The sequence below is a fragment of the Brachyhypopomus gauderio genome, chromosome 16 (assembly GCF_052324685.1).
Source record: "Brachyhypopomus gauderio isolate BG-103 chromosome 16, BGAUD_0.2, whole genome shotgun sequence".
NCBI lineage: Eukaryota > Metazoa > Chordata > Actinopteri > Gymnotiformes > Hypopomidae > Brachyhypopomus > Brachyhypopomus gauderio.
In genome coordinates, this window is record NC_135226.1 from 1318699 (window position 1) to 1341193 (window position 22495).

Here is a 22495-nt window from a genome sequence, read left to right on the forward strand (position 1 = left end):
GTTTCAAAACTCCCTGCAAGAACCAATCACTGGATCGGATTTCATGTTCAAGAATATTTCCTGAGAAATGTCAAGATAAAATTCAGAAAATGTTGAAATACCTTCACATTTAACTTAATAATGTTGCAGTCATGATTTTTGTAAAATAACACAGCGTATTTACGTAGTTAATAAATAATCTTTATAAAAAATGTGTTTCCTTCTTTCTTTTGTTATACATATGTTTTCTCTGATTTATTTTGGATACTGCATACATTCTAACTGAATCACATTCAGGCGGAGGACCACCGGGCAAGCCTCTTAGCGCAGTTTGTGAGGTGGTGCAGCGTATCATGGGGGAAGACACTGTGGTGATATGTGGAATGGATCCTGCATTAATGAAATTCTAAAGTATATCTCAAAGACAATGTTTTTAAAATTTATTTAGATTTGCACACAAACACTGTGATGCTAATAAAATAATTGCATCTGTCAGTATTAAAGCTCGAGCTCCCGACCCTGCTGGCTTGAGCGCAGATTCTCCATCTGCCCCTCCCTCTCTGACAGCGCTTCCAAACACCTCCAGTCATGAATGGCCGGAGGAAAAGTGAGCGTCTGAAGGAAGTCTGGCAGAGGACTCACTCCCAAATGACATACAATAACTGACAAGGCAGAAGTCAAAGCTTAAAATTAAAGTATGAAAATCGCAGCATGAATATTACACTCTTGCACGAAAAAAAGAAAAACAAATTAACCCATGCTTATCTTAATGCCTAATTATTGTGCATATTTGTGCATTGTGCATATTTGTGTGCATATTTATATATCTATAAAATTGAAATGTGTACCTAAAATGAAGGTTCACACGCGTCTCTGTCTTCTCAGTGCCATCTCAGCCCCCTAGTGGCAACTCTTAACGACTTATGAGTCCTCTGGAGCAGTCTTAACTTTTCGGGAGAGTAAGAGTGATTCTTATACTTGAGAGTTTTGATAACTGGCACTTACACTTAACTCTGTGAGTAGGAGCAAATCTAAGAATTTTTCAGCACTTAAGTCCAAAATTCCACTCTAAGAAGTTTGATAAATATGGGCCCTGATCTGTGTTCCTTACATTTTAAGAGCTCAGACTTGTACTAAATACCAAAAGACTTTTCACACTGATACTCTAGAATTATGTATATCCACACATGTGCGTGCAAAAACATGTGCGCGCGCACACACACACACACACACACACACACACACACACACCACTCACATTATTAGAAACACCATATTAGTAACACCATATTAGTACTGGGTAAGAGTCTCATTTATAGCCTCATCAAGGCATGATTTCACAGTGTTGAAAATATTTATTTTGTCCATACTGACATGACTGCATCATATAATTGCTGCAATTTGTGAACTGCACATTCATTCTGTAAATCTCTCATTTCACCACATTCAACATCTCTACTGGGTTCAGATCTGGTGGCTGCAGACACTGAGGCACAATGAGGTCAGGATGGTCATAGTTTGAGATCATTTGTGCTTTGTAACATGACGTATGATCATGCTGAAAGTAAAAACACCAGAATGGGTGAATTGTGGCCATGAACGGATGCACATGTTAAGTAACAATACTCAAATAGCATCTAATATTTACAGTTTTCTCAGTCAATTTGTTTCATCTCTTAGATCAGAATTCAAATTCTCAAAGCTGTTCATTCAGTCTCCACATTTCTTTGTCACTTGTGCAAAGCATAATTGCATTTCTCATTGTATTTCACATTTTGCAAAGCTTTTGTACATTAAGTTGTTGTTGAAAGTAAGTTGTTGAGCGGGGGGGGGGGGGGGGGGGGGGGGGCGAACGCAAGTTATTGAGCGGGGGTGGCGAACGTAACACTTGTGACGGAGTGTTTTTTCAATAGCCCTGAAATAAATGCTACGGTTTTGTTTTGGTCCGTATCCAGTTAATCAGGAATGAGATTGGGTCCGGACAGGACTGCGTTCGGGTCCGGATCCGGACCGCGGTCCGCCAGTTGAGTACCCCTGGTTTAGATCAATCAATGGTTTCAACCGTAGTTCAGAGGTGCATCTCATGAACCTTTACTGTAATTGGCAAACATTTATTTCATTGGCATTTATGTAATTGGCTAAACACGGCAGTATCACAAAGTCTCATAATGGAAAGACAAGGCCATGTACAGGGTGAACAGCCAAGAAGAGGAGTAAGACTGTGTGGTGTAAGGCTGAGGGGACAAAACAGGAAGAGGTTTATCCCAAGTGAAATAAGGGCAACAATTGTGGACCATGTTTTACATGTAAGTCATGGTCTTACAATGGCTGAAGCTGGTCGCTGGGTACAGATTGGAAGAACAACTGTGTTCAAACATTTCATAGAGAAAATGTGTGTAATTCAGAAATGTGCTCTCTGCAGTAATACTGCACACTGATATAAATTCTGAAATGTTATTCAATTTGATGTTTTGCATTTTTTCGTTCTTATACCATACAGGATATCAAGACCAGCTCATAGGGGTGACAGGTCCCATTTTCACACCTCAACAAGAGGAGGCTGTATGTGCTCAGGTTTTCCAGTCAAACAGTTGTCTGTCTGAATTTCAATCAGATTTGTTTTTTGCAGTGTGAACAATACAGTCAAACAATATTGGTGTACAAACCGGATTCCAAAACAGTTGAGACAAATTATGAATAAAAACTGAATGTAATGATGTGGAGGTGCTAACGTCTAATATTTTATTCAGAATAGAAAACAAATCACAGATCAAAAGTTTACACTGAGAGAATATCATTTTAAGGGAAAAATATGTTGTTTCAAAATTTCATGGCATCAACAAATCCCAACGGCATCTGGTGAAACGGAGGAGGATCCAGGCCTGGAGACACCCCACAGTGCCCAGAGCCTCCACGCACTATCTGCAACACCCCAAAGCAGATCATCAGAACATCGTCGGATTTTGTGGCCCACTGCCAATAAGGAGTCAGAGTGGCAGGAGTTTGATATAGATGTTGATTCAGCCCTTGAAGCAGCAGCGAAGGGTGATGTAGAGCAGAGGCTCAGAACTATGAGCACATTCATAATACGCATTGCATCAGACAGGTTTGGCATCAAGGAACATCGTCCCACCAAGTCTACAACAGCACCAATTCCAAACCGGTGTGAGAAGATTTCTCAACTCAGCAAGGAACTGAGGATATTAAGGAGCCAGTATAAGAAGGCTAATGATGAGGAGAAGGAAGGCTTGAGGGGTGTGGTGAGGGAGAGGCTACTCACACAGGGTATCTGCACATTTTTTAATCTCAAATTCAATAACTTTTAAGACCTTTTTAATACCTCTCACAAGAAAAAATAATACCAGGGTTGCCAACTTTTCAAGATCGCTTGGAGTGAGATTTGAACCTGGAGGTGGTGGCGAGTGTAAATTGTTGGGGGGGGGGGGGGGGGGGGGGGGGGGTGAAGCGACAGCACGCGGGGACCTCGCGCAGGGCCGCACAGTAATCGCCACCGCGATTACGTCATTGTACCTCAAGTATAAACCAAGCTTGACGCGGCTCAGGGATTACGGCACATGCAGCGCCGTGCGCAGTGCCCTAGTGCCTGTACATTTACATTGTAATGGTCCAATGAAGGTCATTTCAAAACCAGGACATTTCCTCACTTCAAATCAAATCAAATCAAAGTTTATTTGTATAGCGCTTTTAACAACTCAAGTTGTCGCAAAGCAGCTTTACAGGGTTTACAAGGTTAACAATACTATGGGTCCAGAACCCTAATGAGCAAGCCAAAGGCGACAGTGGCGAGGAAAAACTCCCTATGATGGTGGGGAATAGGAAGAAACCTCGGGAGAACCAAGACTCAAAAGGGAACCCATCCTCCATTGGCCGGCCCGTTAACACACAAATACACAAGTCACACATAATTCACACAATCAGACTAGGTAAAAGGTAGAATTGAAAGTTCTGGGTTTTGATATGGTCACTGTAAATGTCTGTTGATGAATGCCAGGCTTTCATTCCGTGTCGGAGCAGTGATGCTGGTATTGTAGGCTCCGACTGCAGTGTTACTCCCCAGGTGAACCCCGGTATCATCACATCCACCAGCAGCCAGACCATCCCCCAGGTGCCTGCAGGTGCCTGTATCCAATCGTCTTGGGTAGAGCCATGCAAGAAGATAGATAATACAGACTGAGTGGACATGAATTTAAACCACCGTTGATTTAAATGTACGTAGCTCACGTGCCAGTGATCAGCATGTGGCTCCGGCAGACTAATCTATAGCAGCATAACTAAAGGGAGGGGTTCAGAGGTGACCACAGGCATGAGGGCTCACTGAGACATTGCTTTCCAGTCATGTCATAGTCACAAATAGAGTGATGCCAAGACACAGCTGGATGACAGCATCAACATCTCAGATCACCAGAAATCTCAACGTCTGGGAGCCCCCAAGCCCCTACACCTTACAAGGGGAATTTTAGCTGAAGGCTTGACTAAACAGGTGAGTCTTAAGTCTAGATTAAAAAATTGGAACTGTGTCAGAGTCTCAGATTGGAGCTGGAAGGCTATTCCATAATTGAGGGGCTTTAAAAGAGAAAGCTCTGCCTCCGGCTGTAGTTTTACTAATTTTTGGAACTACGAGAAATCCAGCATTTTGGGAGCGCAAAGGGCGAGATGGGTTGTAGTAATCAATGAGTTCACTCAGATATTGTGGGGCAAGACCATTTAACGCCTTATAGGTTAACAGGAGAACTTTAAATTCAATGCGATATTTAATCGGCAGCCAGTGTAGTGCGGCGAGAGTGGGACTAATATGATCGAATTTCCTAGCCTTGGTTAGGACTCTAGCTGCGGCATTTTGTACAAGTTGTAGCTTCTTTATGGACTGTTTAGAGCATCCAATTAGAAGACTATTACAGTAGTCCAATCTCGACGAGACAAAAGCATGAACTAGCTTCTCTGCATCAGCTAATGAAAGTAAGTGTCTCAGCTTGGCAATATTACATAAATGGAAAAAGGCAGCCTTAGTGACATTGCATACATGTGTGTCAAATGAAAGATCAGAATCAATAGTGACACCTAAACTTTTTGCAGTAGATTTTGGTGTTACTGTAAAACCATCTAGGGTAAGGGGAATATCAGCCCAATTGCTTCTAACAGCTTTAGGCCCAAGAATCAGTACCTCAGTCTTGTCAGAATTTAGTTTAAGAAAATTAGACGCCATCCAGTTATCCAGTAATATCCTGGACGCAGTTCTCAATCTTGAGAGTTGTGGTGGTATCATCTGGATTAGAAGATATATACAACTGAGTATCATCTGCGTAGCAATGGAAGCTAATACCATGCCTACGAATGATAGTGCCCAGTGGTAGCATATATAATGAGAATAATATGGGGCCCAGTACAGATCCTTGTGGGACACCATACTTTACTTTAGAATGCTCAGAGCATTCGTTATTTACTAGCACAAATTGGTAACGATCTGTCAGGTAGGACCTGAACCAGGAGAGAGCTTGACCTCTTATGCCAATGAGTGTCTCCAGTCTATTAAGTAGAATATTATGATCAATGGTGTCAAAAGCAGCACTGAGGTCTAGCAGTATGAGAAACGAAATGTGTCCTTTATCAGAGGATATTAAGAGATCATTCAGTACTTTAGTTAGTGCTGTTTCAGTGCTGTGATGAGCTCTAAATCCAGACTGAAATAACTCTAAGACATGTTCTGTCTGTAAGAAGGAAGAGAGTTGTGAAGAAACTACTTTCTCTAAAATTTTGGATATGAATGACAGATTAGAAATTGGCCTATAGTTGGACAGTTCTTGGGGGTTAAGTCCAGGTTTTTTAATTAGCGGCTTGATGACTGCAAGTTTAAATGAACTGGGAACGTAGCCCAGGCTCAGAGAATAATTTATTATAGTAAGCAATGGTTCTACATTGCTGTGCAGTAATTCTTTAAGTAGTTGGGTTGGTACAGCATCTAGTATGCATGTGGAGGGTTTAGCAGATTTCACCAGTGAAATAAGCTCCTCACAACCAATTGGGGAGAAGGACTCTAACAGGGCATCAGAGCTGACCAGACAGCTGTCAAGGTGCATTGGCATGTTGACAGGCTCTGAGATAGCACCAGTAATGTTTTCCCTAATTTTATCAATCTTATCATTAAAGAATTTCATAAAATTGTTACTGCTACACTCTAGTGGAATAAGAGAATTGTTTTGTTCATGACTCCTCGTAAGGCTGGAAACAGTTTTAAAAAGGAGTCCTGAATTGTTTTTATGTTTTTCTATTAAGGCCGATAAGTATAAGGACTTTGCCATATGGAGGGCATGCTTATATTCAATAAGGCTGCTTTTCCATGATAGTCTATACACTTCTAACTTCATATTTCGCCATTTACGTTCCAGGATCCGCGCGGCTCGTTTGAGGCTACGCGTGTGCTCATTGTACCATGGCGCTATTCTTCTCTCCGTGGCTCTCTTATATCGTAGTGGTGCAACTTTGTCTAAAGCTGTACGAAGGGAAGTCTCGACGTGCTCGGTGAAACGCTCTAGTCCTTCTGGAGCTACAAGTGGATCAGTGTTTGACAGACCCGGTAAAATATCAGTGAGCGCGGCTATGGTGCTGGGTGTTATAGCTCGTTTAATTTGATAGCGGGGTGGCCGATGAACACAGTCAGTTAAACACAACTCGTATGTTATGAGGCTGTGGTCAGAAACAGCCTCACTCTGAGGAAGAATTGCTAAACTGGATATGTCAATACCAAATGACAAGACCAAGTCTAAAGTATGACTACAGTTATGCGTAGGACCCACCACATTCTGAGTGATACCCATTGAATGAATTGAATGGCTTGAAAATGAATGCTAAAAGAGTCACACCGATTTTCAAAATGGATATTAAAATCACCCACTATAATCACCTTATCGGCTGATAGCACTACATGAGACAGGAAGTCTGAAAACTCCTGCAAGAACTCAGAGTATGAACCAGGGGGGCGGTAAATAGTAATTAACATAAACGACTGTGACACTTTGTTGCTTGTTAAATTTGAAACATTTGATACAGTGAGGATGAGGTGTTCAAAAGAATTAACCTTGAAGCCAAATTTTTGAGAAATGCCTATATCAGAGTCATATATTGTGGCGACCCCACCTCCTCGACCATTTGGAGGAATGGTCACTTAAAAAAAAAACACCCGGGACAGGACGTGAAATACGTCCCGGGAAATACGGACGTTTGGTCGCCCTACACAGTAGACAAACCATTTTAGGCACTTACAGTTAAACTGCAGTTAGCAGCGAATGACTCGATATGCATATTACTATTACGGGTGCCATCATATCGCTTGTGTTTTTCAGATTTCATATGAGAATCCAGCGCTTTACAGCCCATTGTACCAAGTTTGAATGTTTTTCGGCAAGTTCACATTGCGCCTCATAATAATCACTGGAAGGTTTCAGCCAGCCACAATATTTTTCATCCTCCAGTCACTTCACTGAATGGACATTTACCCATGTCTGCATCGGAGCCTTGAATTGTTGTTCCCGCCGCAGGCCTCAAATAAGAAAAGCAGCTTGTTAGGCAGCTAAAGCATCGTCTGCTGTTTCCACCTGTTAGGTGACGTACTACTGCCATTAGGCGGAGTATACGGCCGTTGCGGAAATTATAATTATGGTGGGATATAGATCGGTAAAATAAAACAGAAAAACTGAGCAACACACTTATTTAATGCCTCCCCTCCTAAAATTCCAGACATTTTAAGACCTTGAATATGTAAAACTAAATTTAAGACATTTTAAGACTTTTTAAGGACCCGCGGGTACCCTGGTCACCCTCCGTCGGGCCGAGTGGCACAGGAAGAGGGGCAAGAAGAGGGCTCGAAAACGCAATGCCTTCATCGCAAACCCATTTGGCTTTACAAAGAAGCTGCTGGGGGAGAAACACAGTGGTCAGCTCTCATGTCCGAAGGAAGACATCAACCGCTACTTAAGCAACACCTATAGCGACAGCATGAGAGACCAAGATCTCGGCCACTGTGAAGGCCTTGTATGCCCTCCTGAACCTAGCACCCCATTTTACATTAGCGCACCCACCCTGAAGGAAGGGAAAGACGTCATCAAAGCTTCCAGAGCAGCATCTGCACCAGGCCCAAGTGGGGTTCCATACAAGGTCTTCAAACAGTGCCCCCGTCTGCTGGAACGCCTATGGAAGATCTTCAGTTGTCTGGAAAAGAGGGAAAGTACCCCAGCAGTGGAAGCATGCAGAGGGAGTATGGATCACCAAGGAGGAGAACGCCAAGGGCATTGAGCAGTTCAGAACAATCTCCCTTCTCAGCGCAGAGTGCAAGGCCTTCTTCAAGATCATCTCCAACCGCCTCGCAAGATTTCTGTTGAAGAACTCCTACATCGACACCTCTGTGCAAAAAGGCGGAGTCCAAGGAGTCCCAGGTTGTATTGAGCACACTGGCGTAGTGACCCAGCTGATCCATGAAGCTAGGGAGGGCAGGGGAGATCTGGCAGTACTTTGGCTGGACCTTGCCAATGCTTACGGTTCACATAAGTTGGTGGAATTGTCCCTGAGTAAATACCATGTTCCAGAGAAGGTGCGCCATCTCATCCTCAACTATTATAACCATTTTACCTTGAGGGTGTCCTCTGAGGCATTAACATCAGACTGGCATCGTCTGGAAAAAGGCATCATCACCGGCTGCACAATCTCTGTGTCCCTGTTTGCCCTTGCAATGAATATGCTGGTTAAGTCAGCAGAAGTGGAGTGCCGAGGTCCATTGTCCAGATCTGGTACCCGTCAGCCACCGATAAGAGCTTTCATGGACGATCTCACGGTAACCACAACATCAGTGCCTGGATGCAGATGGCTCCTGCAAGGTCTGGATCGACTCATCACGTGGGCAAGAATGAGCTTCAAGCCGGGGAAGTCCAGGTCCTTGGTCCTGAGGAAAGGGAAAGTGACAAACCGCTTCCGATTCAGTCTGGGAAAAATCACCATTCCATCTGTGTCCGAAAAACCAGTGAAGAGGCTTGGAAAGCTCTTCACTGGCGATCTGAAAGACACAAGTGCTCGCCAAGCAACCAGCGACAACCTCAACCAGTGGCTCTTAGCTGTGGACAAGTCTGGACTTCCTGGGAAGTTTAAGGTTTGGATCTATCAGCACAACATCCTGCCTCGTCTCCGTCTCCTTTGGCCACTGCTGATGTATGAAATCCCAGTCACAACTGTGGAGGGCTTTGAAAGAAAGGTCAGCCAGTACCTGCGCAGGTGGCTGGGCCTGCCACGGAGTCTGAGCAGTATCGCACTGTTTGGGCAGGGCTGGGCAGCATCCAGAAGCTTTGCTTCAGCAGAGCTAAAGGAAAGGAAAGGCGGAAGCTCATACAGGAGGAGGTTTGGGCAGAGGTGGAAGAGGCCCGTTTCAGCAGAATGGTGGGCATGAGCAAGCAGGGGCCTTGACCAAGTGGGAGAATGTCACAAGCCGGAAAATTACATGGACTGATCTGTGGAAGGCAGAACCACATAATTTCAAGTATCTTGTCCAATCGCTATATGATATCCTCCCAAGCCCTGCTAACCTGTTTACCTGGGGCCTAACACACTCACCTCTCAGTTCCCTGGGAGGATAGAATGGAGGAAGCCCAGGAGAGGAAGAGAGGAAAATGTGGCCTTGTGGCCGAGTGCCGGAGGAATGGGTGGAAAGCCCGCTGCCAGCCAATCGAGGCTTTGCAGGCAGATCCCTACACTGTGTCCTTGGACTCCTAGGGATTCGCGGACTGCATAGGCGAAGAGCCACCAAGAACATCTTGGAAGCAGCTGAGAAGGCTTCACGGTGGCTCTGGTTGAAGAGGGGGTAGGCGTGGCATAGTGCGCTACCTGGACACAAGTTGGGGGACTGATCACCCCCGGCTGGGTCGCCCGAGTGAGGGTGTATGACTAAGACCCGAAACACCCAATGATCTCGGGAGAGTCACTGAAGATGTGTCCAGGTTGCACCACCAGGTGTATCAAATGTCTAAGTCTTGTACGTATGCACCGTTAGTAGGCCTACATGAGGCCCCTGGCTGGCCATTTCAGTACCCAGATCCTTGACAGTGGCATTCCTGTTTGAGGTGAAGTGACATTTAAGGGCCTGGATAAGATTAATTGTTCTTCCAGCTGTTCGTTATATGCTCATTTTCCTTTTTCCAGCCACTTATTGCTACTTGTCCCAACTTTTTTGGCATTTGTTGACACTGTGAAATTTTTAAACAACATATTTTTCCTTTAAAATCTATGTTCTATTGCGAATAAAATATTGACATTTGCCATCTCCACATCATTGCATTCAGTTTTTATTCACAATTTGTTTAGTGTCCCAACTTTTTTGGAATTTGATTCCAGTCCAATTTCTTGCTATCAGTCTCCCACATACAGTCATGTGTAACTTTGTGTTCTGTGTAAGTTTGTATTTTGTGTAACGTATTGTTTCATTTCATATACCGCAGCATTGAAATGAAATGAAATGAAATGTGCCATATATGTATAGCACCTTTCATACATACATGCAACTCACAGTGCTTCACAGAATAAATAAAAAAAAACATTATTGAAATCAAAAGCTAGTTTCCATCAGAATATACTCAGTCTGCACAACATGAGAAGTATTTTGACTGCCTTGTTCATAGGCAATGGCACACCGACTAGATACTCTGATGGTACTAACAAATTGATTGACCTAAATATTTGCTTTAACAAAGAATTCTGAGTGAAGTGTGTGTTTTGAGAAATGTAAACCATGATGTGAGAAAACTCAAAACTTAAAAAACAAATTAAAACTTAGTTTTTAACTGGAAACTGGAAGGATAGCCTTATTCAATACAAAAGGGCACTCATTAAAGCACGCTCAGGATACTTAGCCTCATTGATTGAGAATAAAACCAATCCTAGATTTCTTTTTAGTACTGTTTCTAAACTTACAAAAAATCAAGCAGGCACTGAATCTCAGATTCCAGGAAACCTAACTAGTAATGTCTTTATGGATTTCTTTGATAATAAAATAGAGAATATTAGACAAAATATAAAACCTTTTTATAGGTAATCCAACTGGTCTGTCATCTGGTTTGGTTGATACTGAACTAAATTTTGCATTAGGAGAAACGCTTGAAGCTTTTCATCCACTCCCACAACCAGAATTTGAGAAAATAATTTCATCATTAAATTTTACTACTTACACATTAGACTCAGTTCCAAGACCATAGAAAACCCTGTAGCCCAACAATTGTGCTTATATCTGCACAGGAATCACATATTTGAAAAATTCCAATCTGGATTTAGGCCCCATCACAGTACTGAAACAGCATTAGTCAAAGTAACAAATGATCTCCTCCTTGCCTCAGATCAAGGCTATGTATCTTTATTAGTGCTTCTCGATCTTAGTGCAGCCCTCGACACAATAGACCACAGGATCTTGCTATAATGGTTAGAAAACTGGGTTGGAATCTCAGGTACAGCCCTTTTATGGTTTAATTTTAACGAATCGATATCAGTTTATAGAGCTTAATAATATTCCCTCCAAATGCACAAAAGTGAAATATGGAGTCCCGCAAGGCTCCATGTTAGGACCAGTCAAAATCAGTCAAATTTATTTATATAGCGCTTTTCACAACACACGTCGCAAAGCAGTTTACAATCATATGGCTCCAGATCCCTAATAATAATAATAATAATCTTTATTTGTATAGCACATTTCATACATACATGCAACTCACAGTGCTTCACAGAATAAATAAAAAGAAACATTAAAAGGAAGCAAAGATAATGTCACGTTGAGGACCCCGGCCACTCCCTTTTGGGCGTGTGTTTACATTGTCTGCGTCTCCTAGTCTGCATCTGTGGATCTCCGTGGGTGCAGTTGTGTCTTGTGCTGATTCGTCTCACCTGCTCGTATCGTCATCACGTGGGGTTAATGTGGTTTGTTATTTAATGTGCGTTCGCGCAGTGTCCTGTGCTCGTCGTTGTCAGAGTCAGAGTCATAAAGTCTCTCGTTGGACTCGTGCGGTGCGGGGGGGAGGAAGAGGCACGGTGGTGCCGCTTGCTGGGGCGCTTGCCTTTCTTTGGCCGGGTGGCATAACCTGGCATGCTGTCTTTTGCGGCTCGTCCTTCTGTGACGTTGGCGGTGGCGTTGGCGGTTAATATTTTTTTAAGTATCGTATCGAAGTTGTAATTCTTAGTATCGTGACAAGACTAGCGCATTATATAGCTGTCCTTTTACACGTTTGTAATGTGAACATTGGCTGTGAGGCCAGGGATGCTCGGTAGGTTTTTCTGTCACCATACTTTCTTGCTATGGTGGAGAAAGTTTGCGTATGTGATCACGTGACTGACCGGCTTCATTTGATTGGTCACTCATACTCGGGTGACGAGACGTTGGTCAGTCTTCTCACTGAAAAGACGAATGATTTACAAAACGAAAGTAACGGTAGCGCGCGGCGCAAATCCGATTGTAACGGAGTAAAAGTCGCGTTTTTCTCACCACATATCTACTCAAGTAAAAGTAGAAGCCTTTCATATTAAAACTACTCCTACAAGTACATTTTTGTCCAAAAAGCTACTTGAGTAAATGTAACGGAGTAAATGTAATGCGTTCCTACCCACCTCTGGTCTGTAGGTAGGGCCAGTGGTGTCTCCTTCCTCACCCTTAGAGGTCTGCGCGGGACTGCTTTTTTAATTCCGCTCCCGCTTGTTTTAGACCCACTCCCGCCAAAAAATCGCTTGTTTTAATCCCGCTCCCGCCCGCACCTGCTTGTTTTAGTCCCGCTCCCAAACACATGCCGTCAGGTGACGTACACCAACACTTTCTGACATTTATCACAACAAGCCGATTTCCATCTCCATTAATTACAATGGAATATGACTTCTATACATCAGACTTTCCTGTAGTTTGCTTAATTGTGGTGTATTTGCCTGTTTTAATAGAATTTTCCACAGCTGAAACTGGTTGACCATCTACAGCAGGGGTCGGCAACCTATGGCACGCGTGCCACCATTGGCACACCGAGGCATAGTCACTGGCACACGACACACTGGACCAGCATCAGCAAAAATATATATAATTTAATATAAATTATTATATTAATGGATTATACTTTCGCGAGTGACCGTAGCGCACGACTCCGCACGCACACCTCGCGCGAACGGTGGAGGCATTTATACTTAGCGATCGATCGCGATATAATACTTAATTTGTGTCCATTTACACCCCCCCCCCCCCTCTCTCTTCGGTCAACAATTTAAACTCTCCACCATAGTGGCACACTCATTGACTGGACATGTTAAAGTTGGCACTCCATGTCTCAAAGGTTGCCGACCCCTGGTCTACAGTCTCTGCCATTTCTGTATCAAAATGACAAAATGACGCACACTTCATGTTCACGTGATCAGTTGCTTAGCCAATATTTTGAATTAGTTTATTGCTTACTTACTGAATGATTCGTTGTTTTCGTCCTGTTCCTTATGCATGGAAATCATTGCGTTATTATTATAATTTTCTAGACTTAATTTGCGGGATTTTTCTACATGTATGTGGTCCCGCTCCCGCATCGCCTGGACTAATTCAACTCTCGCTCCCACCAATAACAATTAAATTCTGTCCCGCGCCGCAAGATATTCTGTCGGGTCCCGCGGGATTACCGTGGGAGTGCAGACCTCTACTCACCCTCACCACCACGATCACTCGATGTTGAAGGTGTGGAAGGTGCCAATATATGTACATTTAAAATGCCAACAAGCTTATTATGCAGCACTTATGCTGCTCTTCTGCTGTCACCAAACACGGTACCATCTCTTTTAATGAGATAAAAAGCGAATTATATGGAATAATTTCAAGTATATGTGTATTTGTGCCACATATTTAAAAATGTAATTCCATGAGAGCCATAAAATATCAGGGTTGCCAACTTGCGAACATAAGTTGTTGACCGGGGGCACACACGAATTAAGTATTATATCGCGTATCGCGATCGATCGATCGCCAGTGGGTGGCGCCAGAGCGAACTAGTAACTCATTGAATCATAGATGTGGATCAGAGGTAAATCAACTAGATTTTGTTTCGGTGTGAGAAATCGGATGTGTGGCGTGTGAGCGTGTGAAGACGGTCAAATGCGTGTGTCGCACGCTCAATGCAACCCTGCAATATGTTTAAAAAAAATAAAAGACCAACCCTTTTAAGGTATAATAGGTCTCGGAATTCTTTTTTAAATAACGTTAAGCTGTTAACAACGACTAATGTGACTAATGGTTTTGCTGATGGTTGGTAGTCTGGTTGATACGTGGTGAGATTAAGCTTCATGCAGGCGTTGAGACTTCCATCCGTTAAACGTGATTAAATTTAAAAAGACAGGTACACACACGAAAATCTCCAAGGCGCGCTTTAAATGAATGCAGAAGTGATTGCCACCCGCAAACGTGAGCGGCAAGAAATTAATGGATTGAAATATGTTTATATTTTAGCATTATTAGTTTTAGTAAAAAATAGTCTCCGAGCCATATGCAGCCATCAAAAGAGCCACATCTGGCTCGCGAGCCATAGGTTCCCGACCCCTGGTGTAGTGTTTTTATAGGGGGCATTTATTGAGGGTAAACGCAGGGCAGTAGGCTCACCCTTAGAATCCGATGGACGGATTTTACATCCAAAATACACTTCGTTTTCTCAGCTAAATTAAGGTGAACTTGTACTTCTGCGTCAAACCTATGATGTAGTGGGACATAGGTTATCTGTTTTTTTGTGTACGAAGTGTTAAGCCCAGTTTTTTAAGTTGCTACTTGTTTGTATATACAGAACACTTGTATTTGTTGTCTTTGACATATTTGTGTGACGCCGGGGACGTCGGGACAGAGGCAGCCGGAGACGGGGGTTGAACAGAAGGATGTTTATTATCCATGGCAACCAAACCAGTAAAGCTCTTAATGAACACTGCAAGTGATGCAAGGTAAAGCTCGTAGCGCACACCAGTAAAGCTCTTAACGCGCAGTGTTAGGTAGGGAACGCAGTGACGGACACGCTGAAACCAGAGACGCTCATGTAGCGGCAATGTGCAGCACTGGACCAGACGACCTGCGGGCTTAAGAAAGAGCAAAGTAACGAGAAACAGGTGTTCAGTATACTGGTGATTGTGACTGTGGGAGTGGTTGCGTGCGCGGAGGTGTGTGCTGGGATCGGCTGCTGGCCAGGATGCGCGCCCTCTGGTGGCGACCCGGCCCCCTCACCGTGACACTTTGATTTGTAAGTGATATATAAAAACTATTTCTAATAAATTCTTTGATGGCTTTCTTTAATTAATTCAAAACACAATACTTGTACTTTTTACTTTCAGTACTTGAGTAATAAATTTTAGAATAAACTAATTGCAATACTTAAGTACAAAAAATGCTGAATACTTCTGTATTTCTACTTAAGTAACGTTTTTAAAGAACACTTCAACTTCTACTCAAGTCAATTTTTTGATAGAGTACTTGTACTTTTACTCAAGAATGGGTCTCTAATACTTTATACATGTAACGTATTGACCAGACAGAGAGGGATCCAACTGTCGTCGATTCAGGCGTCTGGCCGACTTCAAGTACTCAAGATTCTTGTGGTCAGTATAAACTATAAAGGGATGTTCCTCTCCTTCTAACCAGTGACGCCATTGTTCGAGGGCGAGTTTGATCACCAGGAGTTCTCGGTTACCAACATCATAATTCATCTCAGCGGGTGATAATTTCCTGGAAAAGTAGGCGCAGGGGTATAACTTAGGTGGGTTCCCCTGCCGTTGAGAGAGAGCAGTGCCTACTCCTACTTCAGAGGCATCTACCTCCACGATGAACTGGAGCTGTGGGTCGGGAAGATGCAGAATGGGAGCGGACGTGAAAGCTTTTTTGAGGAGTGAGAACGCTCGGTCCTCTTCGGCTGTCCAGGTGAAGCGCCGATTTCCCCCACCCTTCAAGAGATTAGTTAGAGGGGCTGCTAACTCACCAAAACCACGGATGAAACGGCGACAGAAGTTTGCAAACCCTAGGAATCTCTGTAGTTCTTTCGTGGAGCGGGGCGTCGGCCACTCTGTGACAGCCTCCACCTTTGCTGAATCCATGGAGATCCGACCAGGGGAAAGAATACACCCCAGGTGTCAGGGTTCGACCCAGGCACGTGCCTCCTGCTGCCACTAGGCGGAGCCCGCGAGCTGGAACCAGGGGCAATCAAGCCCGATAGGTTACACCTGTTAAGCAGCCTATTTAAGACAAGCGACTTCAGCAACTCATTGCTGAAGTTGTTTGTTGTTCCGTACACACACAGCCCAAGCCAGTTTTCTCTCGTCTCCGGACTTCTCCTCATTTCTCTAGTTCTCCTGTTTCTACCCTGAGCGTTCTCAGGTTGTTTTTTGTTTCCTTCCGTCTTTTCCCTCTTTGTTCTTAGTTGGTTTGTTCTCCAGTGTTCTGGTTAACAGACTGACAGGTACCAGGTAGAAGCTATAGGTCTTGTTACCATAGCTTCATCTTTTGTTTCTTATTTTTTTCCCTTCCTCTCTGACACGTCGAGTTTATCTCCGTGTACTTTTCGTTTTTTCCCATTTTTCTTTTGTGGACGCGTTGTATCTCTTTCCGCGTGTTTTTTGTTTGTTTTACTTACCTGGTCTTTTCACACGTCGAGCTTCTCCGTGTTGTTCTTCTATTGTTTCCCTCTGGGTTTTTTGTTTTCATTTTTCCCCGCATTCGCGGAGGATTCATTTGGCTGTTTTTTGCCGTTTGTTTTTACGGGTCGCGTTTGAGTCCTCACCACGTTTAAACCAACGCGTCACCGCCGAGATCGGCGGCGAGGCGTAACACCAGGAACGTCATCGAGGAGCGATGAAACTTGCACTTCTCTGCCTTTACATAGAGATTATGTTCTCGTAGGCGTTGTAGTACCGCAGAGACGTGTCGGACGTGTTCCAAGACAGCAGGGGAGTAAATCAGGATGTCGTCAATATAAACAAACACAAATTTATCAATCATGTCGCGGAAGATCTCATCCATGAATGCTTGGAATATGGAGGAGCTGTTTGTCAGTCCATCGGTTTGGAATCGAGCAGGGTGATATGTGAAGTATATAGAACACTGCATGAGGAAATTACGGAAGCGGTCAGGAGACCTATCGTAATGTTCAGGTTCTGCTACGGGGACGTTCATGGTTGAAGAAGCAGCAGCGGTGACCAGACGGACAGTTTCCTGGAGCGCAGTGATGTTTACCCCTTGATCCTGTATGATCTTCACGAGTTGGTGGATCGTCTTGGTGAGTGTCGTAACGGTAACTTCTGCTGGATCCATGTTGTTGGCGAAGTATTCTGTAACGTATTGACCAGACAGAGAGGGATCCAACTGCGGAAGTGTACCGCTTTTATTCAAATGAGTCACGTTTACAGAAAACGGCACGAGTATCACTAGCGCTAGAAGTAGTAATAACGATAGCGTTTTCTTGGGATGGTCAGGACGGACCAGGGTCATAACGAGAGGGCAGAATCCGGGAGGTACAGGAGGGCTAGACAGGAGGCGAGGTCTGAGGAGAAAGCAAGGGTCAAAGCACAGGAGATCGAACAGGCAATGGAAACGCTTGGTATGCTGCATGGAAACTATGGAGCTATTATAGTGTCACCAGAAGCTGAACCTGAAATCATTATTACTTGAAAAAACAGTCTGTAAAATCCTCGCAGGTATGCAAAAATTCGAGTTAAAATTCAGGTTCAGGTCGAAATTCAGGTTCGGGTCGCAATTCAGGTTCGGGTCGTAATTCAGGTTCGGGTCGTAATTCAGGTTCGGGTCGTAATTCAGGTTCGGGTCGAAATTCAGGTTCGGGTCGAAATTCAGGTTCAGGTTTAAATGCGGTTCATCCGGGATACGTAGGATGAGCAAACAAACCCTTACAGCCCAGTTCAGCCCGGAGTGTGTAGTTTAGGCTCTGACGATATACTGTGAGCAAACCCTTCTCGTCCCACACACTGCAGCGAGGGTGTGGAACTGCAGGGAGTGATCGGTGGCGGAAAACCTATCCTGCTCGAGTCGAAGGAGTTCCTCACCTGGGTCTCTACCTGTCTCCGAGTGATCGACCTCTTTAAATCTCAGCTCAAATTCCGCAAACGTCTGGCCTGCGGTGGCAATGCCTCCAACTGCCGTAGCCCATTTGAGGGCTTTGCCCATAAGCAACGACATGACGACAGCAATCTTTGCTGCTTTGGAGGGAAAAGCTGTAGGCAGCATGCTGAAATATAACAAACATTGCAGTAAAAACCCCTGACAGAGACCCGGAGCGTCATACTTATCAGGGATCGCCAGGCACACAGGGGCGGAGTGACCTAGACTCGGGTCCGGGATGGGCGGCAAGGGAGCAGGCGGAGATGGCAGCTGAGGTGCTGCTGGCTGGGATGGGGAAAGGGAGGGTTCCTGCAGTTTGCAGGACAGGCCATCAATGGCTGACACTAGTTGGGTGAGTAAATGTTCATGGCCTCCCAGCATGCGTCCTTCATTCATTACTGCAGCTTGGAGCGCCGACAATTCTGCTGGATCCAGTTGCGGCAAAGTATTCTGTAACGGTTGTGCACCAGAAGGTTGAGAAGGACCCATATGCAGATCTGATAAACAGCATATCTTTAATAAACAAAAAATACAACAAACAGAGGTCCCAATAGGGACAACACCGAAGCTTTGCATGGAATCTGCACAAGACTTCAGACTTCAGCCTCTCCAAACTAGGCTGACGCTGCTTCCTGTTGACGCTGCTGCGGAGTGTTTTTTGTTTACTTATTCAATTACGCTCCCTCTGAGAATAATTTAAATCTGAAACTAGGATTGCTAAATAATAGATCCCTGTCATATATGGCTTGTTAAATGATTACAGATCATAATCTATGCATGCTTTGCTTCACTGGCTATAGATATGTTCATAATTAGGGTGACCAAACGTCCGTATTTCACGTCCGGCGTCCCGGGTTTTTTTTTTTTATGAGGAAATGTCCTGGTTTTTAAATTACCTTCATCGTACTCAACTGGCCGTCCACGGTCCGGATCCGGGAAAGTCGGGAGAATACATTTTAAAGCACAAAGTGTCCTGGTTTTCCCAAATAAAAATATGGTCAACCTATTCATAATCCCCGTCCAAATGGTTGAGGAGGTGGGGTCGCCACAATATATGACTTCGATATAGGCATTTCTCAAAAATTTGGCTTCAAGTTTAATTCTTTTGAACATCTCATCCTCACTGTATCTAATGTTTCAAATTTAACAACCAACAAAGCATTGCAGTCGTTTATGTTAATTACTATTTACTGCCCACCTGATTCATATTCTGAGTTCTTGCAGGAGTTTTGAGACTTCCTGTCTCATGTAGTGCTATCAGCCGATAAGGTCAATCAATCAAATTTTATTTATATAGCGCTTTTTACAACAGTTGTTGTCACAAAGCAGCTTTACAAGTGTCCGAGTCCTAGCCCCCAGTGAGCAAGCCAAGGGCAACAGTGGCAAAGAAAAACTCCCTAAGGGCATGAGGAAGAAACCTTGAGAGGAACCAAGATTCAAGGGGGGAACCCATCCTCCTCTGGCCGACACCAGTCACCATGACAACAACAACAATTTAGAGAGCGAGACAGAAAAAAAGGAAAAGGAAAAGATGTGAGGGATAAAGTCCATCTTAGTGTAGATTTATAAACATGAGTTCTTTATGTAAGTCCTGTATAGTCCCAAACGTCTTGATGGTTGGTAATGTTATAAGGTGATTATAGTTGGTGATTTTAACATCCATTTAAAAAAATCTATGTGACTCTTTTAGCATAAATTTTCAAGCAATTCTTTATTCAATGGGAATCACTCAGAAATGTAGTGGGTCCTACTCATAATTGTCATTTGGTATTAACATATCCAGTTTAGCAGTACTTCCTCAGAGTGAGGCCATTTCTGACCATAGCCTTATAATGTACAAGTTGCATTTGAACTACGGTATTCATCTGCCCCACTACCAAATGAAACAAATTATAACATCTAGTACCATAGCTGCACTCACTGATATTATACCAGGTCTGACAAACATTGATCCACCTGTAGCTCTGGAAGGACTAGAGCGTTTTACTGAGCACGTCGAGACTTCTCTTCGTACAGCTTTAGACAAAGTTGCACCACTACGATATAAGAGAGCCACAGAGAGAAGAATAGCACCATGGTACAATGAGCACACGCGTAGCCTCAAACGAGCCGCGCGGATCCTGGAACGTAAATGGCGAAAGTGTATACACTGTATAGAAGTGTGAAAAAGCAGCCTTATTGAATATAAGCATGCCCTGCATATGGCAAAATCCTCATACTTATCGGCCTTAATAGAAAAACATAAAAAACAATTCAGGACTCCTATTTAAAACTATTTCCAGCCTAACGTGGAGCCATGAACAAATTAATTCACTAATCCCATTAGAGTGTAGCAGTAACAATTTTATGAAATTCTTTAATGATAAGATTGATAAAATTAGGGAAAAAAATTGTCATACTATCTCAGAGCCTGTCAACATGCCAATGCACCTTGACAGCTGTCTGATCAGCTCTGATGCCCTGTTAGAGTCCTTCTCCCCAATTGGTCGTGAGGAGCTTATTTCATTGGTGGAATCTACTAAGCCCTTCACATGCTGTTTTTGACACCATTGATCATAATATTCTACTTAATAGACTGGAGACAGGTCAAGCACTTTCCTGTTTCAGGTCCTACTTGACAGATTACCCAATTTGTACTAGTAAACAATGAATGCTCAGAGCGTACTAAGGTAAAATATGGTGTCCCACAAGGATCTGTACTGGGCCCCATATTATTCTCATTATATATGCTACCACTAGGTATTATCTTCCATTGCTACGCAGATGATACTCAGTTGTATATATCTTCCAATCCGGATGATATCACTACTACTCTCAAGATTGAGAACTACCTCCAGGATATTAAAAACTGGATGCCATCTAATTTTCTTCAACTAAATTCCGATAAGACTGAGGTGCTGATTCTTGGGCCCAAAGCTGCTAGAAGCAATTAAACTGATATTCCCCTTATCCTAGATGGTTTTTCAGTAACCCCTAAATCTACCGCAAAAAGCTTAGGTGTCACTATTCGGATCTTTCATTTGACGCACATATATGCAATGTCACTAAGGCTGTCTTTTTCCATGTACGTAATATCGCCAAGACATTTACTTTCATTAGCTGATGCAGAGAAGCTGGTCCATGCTTTTGTCTTATCAAGATTGGACTAAGTCAAATGTCAAAGTCAAACTTATTTATGTAGCGCTTTTCACAACACATGTTGTCACAAAGCAGCTTTACAATCATATGGGTCCAGATTCCTAATGAGCAAGCCAAAGGCGATAGTGGCAAGGAAGAAACCTCGGGAGGTCCAAGACTCAAAAGGGAATCCATCCTCCATTGGGCGGCCCGTTAGCACAAGTCCGGGGTGCCAGGATGGTTCTACAGATAAAGTTAAGGTCCTTGTTCCCTGGACATGTAGTCACAGTCCCTTTGGTGTAGATCGTGAGCCTTAGGTAGGAGCTAGCATCAGCACGTTCTCTTGCGGCACATCCAACCCTGGCATCAGTATGTCTACTGGCAAGCCAGACCATCTCTCAGGTGCTTGTAAGTGCTTGCTGTCACGTTGAGGACCCCGGCCCCTCCCTTTTGGGCGTGTGTTTACGTAGTCTACGTGCATCGTCTGCGTCTGTGGATATTTCGTGGTGATAGCTATGTCATGTCATAATCCATCTCACCTGTGAATCGTCTCGTAATCACCTGGGGTTAATGTGGTTTGTCTATTTAATGTGCGCTCGCGCAGTGTCCTGTGCTCGTCGTTGTCTAAAGTCTACCCGTTGAGTGCTTGTGTATGTTTCTCGTGCACTATTGCGCAACTTCAGTGCGACATTAAAGTGACGTTTGCCACTAAAGTACGGATTCTGTGTCTCGTCCGTCTACCGCCGCCCAGCGTCACACTTGCATGCAATCATCTTGGGTAGAAGCATGCAAAAAGATAGATAATACAGACTGAGAGTGTGGACATCAGTTTAAACCATCATTGATTTAAACGTACATAGCTCACATGCCAGTGATTAGCATGTGGCTCTGGCAGGCTAATCTATAACAGCATAACTAAAGGGAAGGGTTCAGAGGTGACCACAGGCATGAGGGCTCACTGAGACATTGCTTTCCAGCCAAGTCATTGTCACAACTAGAGTGATGCCATGACACAGCTGGATGACAGCATCAACATCTCAGATTACCAGAAATCTCAACGTCTGGGGGTCCACGAGCCTCACACCTTAGAAGGGGAATATTTAAGTGTCTATTTAAAATTTGACATTTGACATGCTGTCACTTGTTTACTGGCGACATTGCTGTGTTTCTTTTATGTGAAGAGCCACATGTGCTGATATTGTTATTAGGAGTTTACAGATGACACTCTGAATATATTCAGTGAATGAACACTCTTTGAAGGTCTTTTCT